Source organism: Cardiocondyla obscurior, linkage group LG06 (assembly GCF_019399895.1).
Source record: "Cardiocondyla obscurior isolate alpha-2009 linkage group LG06, Cobs3.1, whole genome shotgun sequence".
In the NCBI taxonomy this organism is placed as follows: Eukaryota; Metazoa; Arthropoda; class Insecta; order Hymenoptera; family Formicidae; genus Cardiocondyla; species Cardiocondyla obscurior.
The window spans coordinates 2,923,688-2,936,519 of record NC_091869.1 but is presented as its reverse complement, the minus strand read 5'-3'; the positions used below and the strand labels follow the sequence as shown (position 1 = coordinate 2,936,519).

The 12,832-nt window shown below is 40.1% G+C and overlaps 1 long non-coding RNA gene across 3 annotated transcripts in view; it reads left to right on the top strand.

The window, feature by feature from the left end:
- The window catches only part of LOC139103337 (uncharacterized), a 62,341-nt gene that overhangs the window by 44,720 nt on the left and 4,789 nt on the right, over nt 1-12,832 (top strand). The window lies entirely within an intron of this gene.

Genomic DNA, 12,832 nt, shown 5'->3' with positions numbered 1-12,832 from the left:
TATCTTCTCCTCAATGTGCCGCTATTCCGGTAAACTCTTCTGTTTCCATGGCCTTTCAGTATCTTGGATTTACTTAATGAGCATGTTTATATGTTTATATCTTTATGCAGTAAAATCATTAATGTCTAAATAATTGAGAAACGCGGCGAGTAAAATTAAGCCAAGTCGTTTTCCAAACTCTCGCAGCTTTGATTAAATACACGCGTATATATATAATTTTTTTTTTCGACATTTATTATATTCGTTTAAATAAATATTAGGATTTATTCGGCGAAAAGTTCTTTTTCCACACGTTTTATTCTAGCTTAACAGACATTTCTCTCCGCGACGATAAGATAAAAGCCTCGTCGATGGGAAAGATACGCTGAATTTGTCCGCACGACGAAAAGAGAAAGACTAGTAGAGATAATGTTGGATAAACGACGAGCCCGTATCATGTATGTATGTAATCCTCGATGAGTAGCTCGATGGGCTATCGTAGTGCAATCACTATATGTCCAGGCGAGAAGTAGATTTCAGCTACTCCAACTTCGCTACAAAAATAAGCAATATTGTACCCTTCGACATCTTTAACAGCGCGTTTTCTTAAGAGGGAAAAAAAAACGTTTAAAAAAATTAGAAACTATTTTACATAAAAATTTAAATTATTATTATAATTAAAATTATTATTTAAATTATTTAAAAAGACTTAATATATTACATATTACTTTAAAAAATTAATTTATTATATATTTCCTTGCACGAAGTTAATTTTATTGAATAAAGCTACTTCGAATAAATTATATCTCAATCGAATCAGACGACGTTACGAACGCAATGTCCAAGTGCATAACCGGAGAATAAACAAAACGTACAATCGGCACTCGGCAGACACAATTATCGTTATAATCGTATTTTTCGAAAAGCTTGCACAACCAGCACGTACTCTCCGGACTATCCCTCGCTTTCTACTTCAACATCCATTCAAACACACAGTCGGCGAAAACTTTCCTGGCGGGATTTGGGAAGCGAGGCGAAAACGCGAGCTTTCCTGCCAAGGAAATACGGCTCCAAGGGGGTTCCCAGGGCAACGCCAACGGCAGCCAGTCGGCATCTCCCGGAGGATATCAGACGAACGGCGAAAGAGGTATCTCACGCGTAGAATATTCCTCCGAAATGTTTAAAAAAAATATATATATATAAAAAAAAGATTTAAAAAGATTTCGCAACGTCCGCGAATTAGTTGCGCGTTAATAATTATTCTCGGGAAAACCATCGATTGTTTCGCGGAAACCTTTAAAAGAAAAAGATTATAAAACCCATCTTCTGGAAATGGATAAGTTCAAAAGTAAAAGATCCCAAAGAAAAACCTGAAAGGGTCTGGGGAAGGCCCTGGAGGGATAACTGGATGGCTGGAGATAATGGGAATTTTGAAATTGGATTATCAATCTTCGGAGACGGCTTCTGGACCCCGGGCTTAAAATTACCTCTTTTCATATCTACTATTAAGATTCAGAGCAAAATTTTGCTTTTTTTTTCGTAACGCGAGGTCTTTTCTGTATTAAAAAAGAATTAACAGAAGCGAGCTGTAATTAGCTCTTTCCTTGCCTTCCTTTTTGAATTTACTTATTAGTTTCGAAAGTTAAAACGCAGTTACCGCAAAACCGCGGAGCAAAGTTACCCGCAAAAAACCAATGGCGAAGTCTGAATGACTCAGCGTTTATCCGAGGCAGTTAATTCCCGCGAATAATATCTTCTATTTGCCATAAGCGAGATTGTACATCAGACCGCCTACCTACCTGCCCTTTCTTTTCTCGAAGAAAAGAGAGAAAAAAAAGGAGGAACGGCGTGACATTTATGGAGTTAACATTTCTAAAACTCGTCGGTCCTCATACGACGACCGGGGGGGAGAAAGAGAAAGAGAGAGAGAAAGAGAGGGAGAATGGCGGAGGAGAAGAAGCAAGAGAAACGCAGAAGCAAAAAAGATAGAAGCGCCGGAGCGAGTTGGGTGGACGGGGATAATGGCAGTCTTGGAATTGCATTATCAATCTTCGGTCCCCTCGGCCCCGCGGCACCGCCTCGCCCTACGGGCACTACGCTCGACTCCATTCCATTCCATTCCACCCCCTGTACCACCCCCTCGGACTACCCTGGAAACTCGCGCGGTACCGTACCCCTCTTCTCGCGCGCCGGGGAAAACCCCCCCATCAAACACGGCGCTTCCCGAGCCGCGGTTGCCGCGCGCAAGCCCCGTCCCCACTTTCTTGGGAACGCGACGCTCCATTCCCTTGGATGTATATGCATGGTATCCTCCCTTCCGGGCCGCCACCTTCCCGGATTCACCTCAGTGAACATTTGTATTGCATTTTGTATAATGTGCATGCATTTTCATACCAAATGAAATTATTTTGATGAGCGGCGGGGCTCACTTTAACGGCCACCCGCGACCTGGACGTCTGGAGGCGTTAAAAAAATAAAAAAAAAAAAACTCGGGGCTAAATATTAAGTAAGGCGCTATGAAATAAAACGTAAATAATAGTAATCTCCTAAGACTATTGCTTTCTGAATTTATATAAGCGAAACATATAATTTTATTCGACATTTTTTTTCTTTAACCTTTGTTGCTAAATCGTTGCTGCGTTTCTTAAAATTTTTTAGGAGGTAAAATATATTTAATTTATACTTTTTGCATCATACATATAATAAATTCAGAAATACTCATTTGAATTATCAGAACGTAGGGATTTTATTTTATAAATCGTGATCGAGTCCGAAGATCAAGTTTGAAATAAATCGGCGGGACTGACGAATTGACGGGAGATCAACTCAAAGTGTTGCACGATATGACCAAAAAGCGCGGCTAGATGAGACCTTCTTTTTGGGAACGGTAGTCAACCTTATTGGCACCTTCATCCGAGGATGAAGACGAAATGACGACGGGTGAAAGGACGAGGCGACGGGGGGAAAGAGCGCTTTCCTTATCCGTTCACAAAATGCCGTGGCCAAGCTACGAAGTCGATAGCGTATCGCTTTCCACGGACCCAAAGGTTACCGAATCGTTCTGAGACTATCTTAATGGCAGGATAGATCGTTTGATACTATGGCCGAGTCGTAAAGGCTATTGCTGTGCCCTCCATCCCTCCGTCCTCGTGCCCCTTTCCACCCCGCGCGTTCTCTCCGCGTTCCGCAGCTGAGAAAGCTGGCTTAGCGCCACCCGGACGCTTCAACCCTCGTGCCTCTATACGCACCTCATTCGTACCCTCAGAAATGTCGGCATGGAGTATTGATATACTCAATCTAATCTCAATCCTATTCACCGGGACGTAATTAATTATCGCCGATACCTCGGATTATTCCCGAAATCCGATTAAGTAATGAGAATGCGAGGCGCGAAGAAAATACCGTTTCGCTTTCGTACAATCTTATTTTCATCCGCGTAACAGGACGTGTAATAAAAAGACGTTTAGTAATAAAAATGATGATATAATATGAAATATTAATATCCCGTCACGGGGAACGTGACTTGCGTGAAATATGTGATCCTCGTAGAATATCGAAAATGTAATAGAATATCATTAGACTCGACAAAGAGAACTGCCGTTAAAATTAATTAATACTTCCCTTCTAGCTTCCGTTCTGACATTTATATGTATATTCGGAACAATGCGACCAACATGTAACTTAATTAAGGCAACGACACAAACCCGACCGCGTTTGTGGCTACCGTTTCTCTACATCCGCGTTCTACGTAATATTATCTAGTCCGTTCCCTTGTTCCCTTCGCTACCCGTAAATGTTAACTTGGAATTATATTCCTGCGAATTGATATCTTTCAACCAAGTTTTTTCTTACTTTTACGGTTACGTATAAATACCCGAGTGGAAATTTATTCGGTTAATCTGATTTTGCAGCTAGTGGTTAGATCGCGCAGATTAAATATATTTTTTAACTAATGATTAGCTTGGTACTAGCCATAAATCATAAGAAAGTATTTATTATTTTGTGACTATCTTTGAAAAGTAAAGTTGTCATTTAAAAAAAAGGAAAACAAAATCTGTCTAGTATCGGTCGTCTATTCACTGTTCAGCGCGGACCATGTATCTAAATATAGAAACGTTTTTCGCCGCGTACTTGTTTACTGTTTTGTTCTGACCATACGCAACGTTCGCTCGACTGCCGAATTTGCTGGGCAGACCGGTTCTCGCCGCCCGCCGTCCGCGCATCCTCCACCTTGCGAACTTGGATCGCGAGATCTGCCGGCCAGATGTCAACACACGCACGTACTCAACTATCGCGGCGATCGGCGGGTCCGGCAGCTCAAGTCGAGCTTTGCGTAAGGTCAACACGCACAGTAATATTATCTGTTAAAAGAAAAAAAAATTTCGTTTTTTTGTTGTATCGTACAAGTCGAGTTTCATCGATCCGATATTAATTGCCCCACATATGGATAATTAACAAGTTGATAATTACGTGACCATGAGCATTCGTAGAATAATAGTTAAAGCGAGCGTTATGCAAGCATTACGGCGCCTTAATACAGCACGGCGAATTTACTGCCATTTTTATTACGCACTTATGTTTTTTCTACCTGTAGGAATCGTCTCGCGCCGAACAGTAAACACGTAATAGGGCGTTAAACCGTCAGAAGTGCTAGAACGGTTGACAGACAGTCCGCGGAACGGCGGACCGCATAACTGTCCGATTAAGAATAACGATTCGCGCGTAAATAAAATTTATGGACAATCTTATCGCCGTCTATTTAGAGCCGGCGTTCAGAAAGTTCGGCCGGCAAGGAAAGCACGAGGTAGGGCGTCGACCGCCGCGTTCTCTCTCTCAGCCCGCCCCTGTCATTCAAAAAGGTGTCAACGGCAATAGCTTTTACGAGATACTTATTAATTGTTACTGCGCTTTTACGACGGCATAAAAGCACGGGCTACGATCGTTTGAGTGGGCACGGCGCTGTAGGGGGAATCCTCCGATGGATTATTACCTCCGACGAGACTATACGACGTGTATATACTTACACGTGCTCCCGCGCGTGCCGATTTTCCTCGTCTCGATTTCGAAACAGGTGGAGACGAAAATATGAGAAATTAAATGCAGAGGCGGAAAGTTAAAATATCGCTGAATCTTTTTTTAAAGTAAAAAAAATAGACTAGAGAAACTATAACGGTATATCATGTATTTGATTAAAAAAAATTTATAAGTATTAATTAGAATTAATATTTTTGAAGCGCGACTTCGGGGGGATATTTTAAATTTTAATTTCAAAGTAAATTATTATTTTCAAGTGGATTTTCCACGAGAATCTTGCAACGAGCATCTGGCTCTGCGTTATAGCACGTTGTGCTGCATCCTTCTCAGGGGTCAGTGAAGAATCTATGCGGAAAGTTGCAGCACGTTTATGAAGTTCCTAATTAAATGAGCCTTACGTAGGAGTTACGTGGAATAATTTCTAAAATTGTAAAAGTAGTTTAATATTTATACGTTTTTATAGCCAGATAAAAATACTTTTTTTATTTAAAACTATAACAAGGTCTTTATGCACAAAAAACTTTACATATATATAAAAAAAATATATATATATTTATGAAATTCTCAATTTTATTAATCGCTCGTTAGCTATGCATTAATACATTACTTTTAATCGAAAAACGTCAACTTATGCAATGATTTTCACCATTTCGCCACTTCGTCGTTCTCTTTATCAATACACGACGATGCGTGCGATGCAAATTTATTATAATCGAAATATCAGGCAGCCTCATGCGGAAACCGAAAATCTAAATCGTTATTCGCGTCGAGCTTTTGCGCAAACGGTAACGATTTACATTTCCATCGAATTATTTCGGGACGAGGAGCGTTTCGCGTGGGAAATACACAAAGCCGCGCGCAGTAAAGAAGAAAAGAATGAGCGAGCGGAAGTGTGCATAGCGGCTTAAATGATGCGAATGTTAGGAGTTGGATTCTTGAGGGCCACGCCGAGAGTCCGGGTAACGTTGTCGGGTAGCGATGTTGGTGGGTGGTGACGTAGTCTAGGCTGCGAGCTTTGGATAACGACTGCGGAAAGCACGACGGCGATGCCGGGGTGCAAGTAAAGGAGAGTTTTTCTTTACCTCCCCGCGGGCCCCCGCAGTTTCACCGCCGCGGCTTATCTCCCTACTAAATCCAGCGATTTTAATACGCGTTTCTCGGCAATTTCCGTGCTACACATTCCACCGGCGACTTAGCACCCCTCCTTGGCCCGGTACCCAAGGTGCGCGTCCCTTCGCCTTCACCCTGCGAACCAAGCCCCGTTTACCCACCCGCGCGGAGCCGGGCGCTCCCCTTCTTTAAACGAACTTTATTTTTACGGTGCTATTTAAAGCAATTTCTGATTTCCCTTAATTCATTACGACGCTGTTCCCTACAGCCCTCTTAATGCGCGCGGACATTGCTGGCATTTCTCATTCTTTTCCGCGGTGCGTTCGGAATGGCTGGATCGAGATTTTTTACGGCACGGAGTCTCAAGAGTGACGACGATTCAAGTAGCGCAGAAAGGGTTGGTTTTTATTAATCGCGTTGCACGTTTTCGCGCAATTTGTATAAATTTCAAAGTTTTCGATTACGTTTAGTCGTGCCGTAAAGCGCGGAATTGCATAGTATTACGATGAGTTGGAAAGTCAATAAACCCCCGTCAGTTGTCTGCGTCGAGGACGATGGAGAACAATCTGCGCAAACTTTCTTCCCACAAAATTGAGTCGGATTTGAGTTATTGAACGGCGTTCATCCCTTGGGAAGAAATGGCCCTGGTCTAACAGGACCTCCGCTGTTTTCCTACATCTATTCTACACACCCTTCCCGCAACACATCCATTGCCATTACATGGGAAACGGGGAGGAGAAAGTTATAAATAAAAGGGAGTAACAGAGCGCAGACGTAATAACCGATCGTGGTCCTCGGGGCCATCAACCTCGCCTCGATTTGAATAGGAAATAAGTGGAAATCGATGATTATTTCGAAGCTCACTTAGACAGATAAAATTTAAATACATAAAAGATATTCCGACATATATCGCGCAATATATTTAAATGTATTTCTTCTGTTGTAACTGAGGAATTAAGTTCTTCCGTCACATAAATTCAACCGCATATTACAATTATTCGTGCAGGCCGTAACGGCTGAAGTTAGTAGCTCGGGATAAAATAAAATAAAAAAAAACACCAATGAATTCGTCCGCCGGGCTGTAAGGGAGAGTGAAAGGCGCGGAGGGAGGGATACAGGTAACGCGATAAATATGATTTTTGTGTGAAACCGAGTGGAAGATTTGGAATTTGATCATCAAGGGTGGTCCCCGTACCCGTACATCACGCGGAGAGAGTTCTCCAGCAGTCGTTTAGCTCCTCCCCGAAGAGACCCACGGCGAGGTCAGCGATACTCATAGACAGTCGAAGACATTCGGAGTCCCATGATGTCGTTCGTCACTTCGCCCCGAAAGAGGGGACGGCCGATTCTCTCTCCTTTCGTCTCCTTTGTCCCCGGCTGCCTTTTTTTCCGATGCATCTCAATCTAGATGTACTTTGACCGCCATTTCAACTAACAACTAATCCCGTCCCCTTCTTTTAACACTTCCCTCCCCCCCGCCCGGGCCCCCTTCGCGTCTTCAGAGAGACCGACAGGTTTCCACCTCGTGCGCTCGTTACTTCACCGTTGCGAGCTCTAACTGCCTTTTTCGCCTTCTTTATTCTGCCGCTCTATTTATGGATGGCAAACGAGCGGACAAAGCGCGACGGCGGGCTGAGTAATCGCCGTGACTATCGCTGATATAGTCGCTTGTTCAACCGCTCTTAACGACTTCGGCTGGTCATCGGGGCCGTCCACTCGTCTAATTTGCTGTTTGTCTGCCTACGGGCGTATTCAATTCTTAATGAATATCCTTTGAAATGCAAACCGGCCGCGTGTAAAAAAAGAAATAAAATAAAATAAAATAAATATATCCGCGCGCGATACGAGTTTGAAGCGACACAAATCTGGGGTGTACACGAATATAAATTACTTTTATGTGAATTATTTTTTTTAATTAATTTTTTATTGCTACAATGTAAAGGTGGAATACTAATCGAAATCTAAGAATATTATAAAATTATAAAAATATATAAAAAAAATATATTAGACATTAATTACGAACCCATAAACGACTAAACGTAAAAATTTAATTTTTATCACGGTTCCATTGTTCATAAATCCGTATTTCTTTTCTGCAATTATTTCGTCATTTATAACGACTTCGCAGGGGTTTAATCAGTGCGAAGAGAGAAAACCAATAACGTCAGTATTGTTGCAAGTCCAGGGGTTTATATTATCTATTGTCCCTCTTTCGGTCGGTACAGCGATAACACCACCGAGATTCGCCCAGATTTACGAATCAAGTATAAACATTGAGGAGATTACGGGAGAGCTCGTTTTAAGTTTTAACGAGATCCCCTCAGCGCGGTGTCGGCGGCATTATCAAATAATTGAGAGATGTAACTCAGCGCTATCTCGCTGTTCCCTGCGCTCTGTTCTTCTCGTTCCTTCCAATCTCTCCTTCCTCCCTTCGTTCGCCAACTAGACCGGGCTACGTCGATTTCACGATATTATCTATTTGCTAATTACACATGCGTCTTGCTATATGAGAAAAGATTATATCTATGCGCACTACACGCATATTATCATTGAATAAAAAATAAATTATACATTACTTAAAAAAAAAAGAACTAAATAGTTAGGAAATACTTGCTATAAAAATTTTCTGCAACGGTTACATGCAATATCAAGTGCAAGTGGCACGTAAATTTCTTAGCTTATTATTAAATGCATATTTAAGCTGTTAAACGATTAAAAAATTGTCTAAATATTTTTCTAGTCGTTATAACTTTTCTTAAGAATTTTTTTTTTTTTTTAAGAAATTAGCAGTAATTTTTGTATTTTAATGACGTATAAATTCGAAGGAAGAACAATATTATTTAAAATGATATCGCGAATACGCCGTAGAACCAGCGTAACGAAGGTACCACATCTTTGTGGTGATCCGGCGAAATATAAACAAGCCCGGCGGGCGGTAATGCGTCTCGTATGTCACGCAGAAAGATTAAACAGTTAATAAGAATAAGAGTCTCTTCGCGTTGGACTCTCCCCCTTTATTCCTCGAACGGGGCTCCTTTCGTAGGTCGCGATAGCAAAGGTGGAAGCGAGAGGACGAGCAGTAGGAAGGGGAAAGCACTTCCACGGGTGGTTGGAGGGAAATCGCGGCCATCTTTCCCGCGGGCTCTTCTCGAGAACCAATCGCCTCTCTCCTACGGGCATTAAGGCGGCAACTCCGGCTGAAGAATTACCTTTGCCACGTTAGACACATTTTTCTCGCTTTTCCTTTATTCTCTCCTCCGGCTCCAGAAGTCCCGGGACTCTTTCCTCTCTTCCTTCGCCCGTCGTCTTTCTTCCTCCGTCCCTCTCGTTTCTTCGCGCCGAAAGGAAGCCGCTCTCTCGCTATCTCCCTCGCCCTCCGCCATCCACGACGCGCCGTTTCGCATCTCTTATTTTCTTTGTTCAGTCAGACCAAACCCCGTTGCACCCCTAAAGTTTTTTTTTTTCTCTTATATATAGGTATGGGAGGGGTGTAATAGTGTTCATCCCTGAAGTGAGCTCCATCGAGCGGCAGGTGGCTGACCTTAATAACGCGCGAGGAAACGTTCCGCAAGGTCCTTCGATAAAAAAAAAAAAAAGAAAAAAAAAAAGAAAAGGGAAAGAGGAACGTACAGGTACTATATTTGAAACGTCAGTCGCGAGATTTAAGCGCGAAACTTTCGTCGCGGTTCATCGGGACAGATCGGTTGAATCGGAGGCGAAAGAAAGACTTTCGAACTCTCTTCTGTGGGAAAGTCCGAACAATCGCATTTCACCGTGAGCCGTAATAGACACGAGTGATATTAGGTCAAACGTGAATGGCAGAGCGCCCATAAATGCAACCCCGCGAGCTTCCGTGAATCCTGGACTCGAATTCGTCGCATCTCTTGAAAGTACACAATGTTGATACAGTAATAGCTTCATTCTTCAGCTTTATTATATTTTGACAGAGAGTGGAAGATTATAATGCCCCCGAGAGCTATAAAAGTTACAAAGAGGCAGATGTCGTGCGTAGAACGGTGTGGTCCTGCAGTTTGAGATTAACTTTAGGGCTGTCACGAATACTTCTCGTCGAAGAATAGCAAACATCATTAATTTCAATGTAACTTCTTAGCCTGGTAGTCGAAATACATGGCCGGTAATTGCAATAAAGTAGGAGCCGCGGCTGTAGGATTTAGAAATTTATTTTGTATCGAGTGAAGACTGCCGTTGAGTAGATATAAATAATATAGATTATTGCCGACAAAAAGCAGCCGCGGAGTAATCGTACGACGCTTTGCCGATATAGAGCAGTTTATTCGTCGTATAGGTTGTTTTGTCGTCACCGTGGGATATTTCCAATTCATGAACGACCCGGCTGAACTCGCAACGAATACCCGCTTACTTGAAGTACCTAAAGTCCCTTCGTGAAGCGTAAATAAAGCACCACATTGAAAACAATGTTTTATTCATTTGGACAACGACAATGTCTCTGCGGGATATAAGTCACAAATAATTTCAGAATGCAGTGTAGTTTGTATTTGCGTAACATTTGTAAACTTAATTGCATTATCAATATAAAAAAAAAAAATAATTCAATAAAAAAAATTAAAAAATTAATTTTATTGCAGTAGTAATAACTATAAATTAGATAAAATAATTATAAATATAAATCAGCTGTAGATTTTAAGCTGTAATATTAAGTTCTTCTACAAAACGATGTAAAGTATATTACGTAGAGCGGCGACATGTAACTGCATCGTGAGTTTTATATTAAAGACTACGACCGGCAGTTTTTGACAAGTGGATAAATAAATGTTAAACCCTTTTCTGTCCTGGTTAAAGAGATAGACAGAAGAGGAAAAACCTCTTTCTTGATTTTATGGCAGGCAACTCGCTCGTGCTGTACCGGCAGCACTCCGGCAAAGTCGTCAAAGACTTTTACGAGCGGGCAAACGGGATTTAAAGTGACGATGATGCAACCTCAAGGTGCTCACTTTATCCTTCACGGCCTCATAAATGTAACTGATGACATTGCCAGATACGTTTGACTTCGCATCTTGTCTCTTCGGTGCCGCCGCCCGCAGTCAGTATGGATTTATCGATAGGAGCACTATGAAACGTTCACCGTTGACGTTAGGAGCCATAAAAGTTTAAGGACCTTTTCGGGCTAATTCTACGGAATATTTGCTACCTGTTTGACCGAATTACGTTATCTTTTTTACGTTTGATTTATTACATCTATTTATTTTTTCCATTTTTCATACTAGAACAATTAATTGGCTGAATTAAAAGTATATTTTACATGAAATTAAAACAATGGAATATAAATAAAAAATAATTGCAGCAAAATATTATTATTAAGAAATCTTAAAAAATTGAATTGCGAAATATCAACTCAAAGAAATTTATTAGACACATTTTTACGTTTGATACTTTAAATATGAACAGATTATTGATAAAAAAAAGATTTTTAATCAATTTAAATTTGACGATTTTTTTAAATGAAGTCTCATAAATAAATTTGTATCATGACGGATTTAAATGTATATACATTTCGTGTAGTCAGTTATATGTAGGTATGTAGTGGCGCCATCTCTTAACAGAGTGCTTGAATATTAGGATCACTAAAAAGCAAGCGGCTGTAAGCAAGTTCCTACGATTTGTGAAACAGCTTCCAATATTTGCTGAAAACGGTAATATAAATTGAAACGATAATATAATTTGTATAAACGTTACATTACGAAAAGTATATGCTTGAATACTTTAAACAATTGGTTTCTTTTATAAATATACGTAAATGCGTTTAAATTAAATTTATTTGTACTAATTTTTTATATTTTTAAATATATATGTTTTATAGATAAAAATCTTGTCAATTAAATTCATGTTATTTAATATTACATTATAAATATAGAAAAATGTTGAATAAAACAGAAGATAAAAATAATAAATTAACAGATATTGATATTATAAAAAATTAATTAAAGTCCAATCCTTCAGTTGTTCGTAGCTTTATCTAACAATTCAATGTTAGCCACAAACCAAAGCCGACGCAGTTAGATATCAGGAGCATTTTATTACTGTGGCGGATGTCTAGATATTTTTTAACGTGTTGCACTTTGTTTCTCATTTCTTACATAATATACATTTAAAGTAAATCAGATTTATCTTTCATTTACTTATAATTAAAATCAAACTAAAAAAATATTGTTATTATCACATCATATGAAAAGGCAGCAAATAATTTTGATCATAAAGCTTGAATTAGTGTGATTACATTTTGTAAGGTTGGTTTAGTGCTGAGTCGCGTGCAACGACACTCGTTAAAAACAGCCGTAAACCACGTAATCGCACACAACCGGAGTAACCTGTCTTACAGCCATTAATGTTTCACTAACTTATACGTTGAAATGAAATATATAGAACCTTTTGTACTAGCTGCCGTTGATAATTAATTTAGAATTTATCACTTTGACGGCAAGTAATTAAATCTGCGTATTAAGTACTTATCGTACGTTGATGTAGAAGAGATTCTTTATGAGTATTTGATAATTGATTGAGATTATTAACTTTCCACTGGTGATAAGTCGGATTCTAAGGCTCTGCAGGCATTGCAGGAGAATTATCCTGTAAGTTCCATAGTCGCGATATAGTTTAAAACTTAGCCGTAAGAGTGATGTATATTAATTAATTAATCTCTATTTAAAAATCGGTGTTACGTATGAATTAG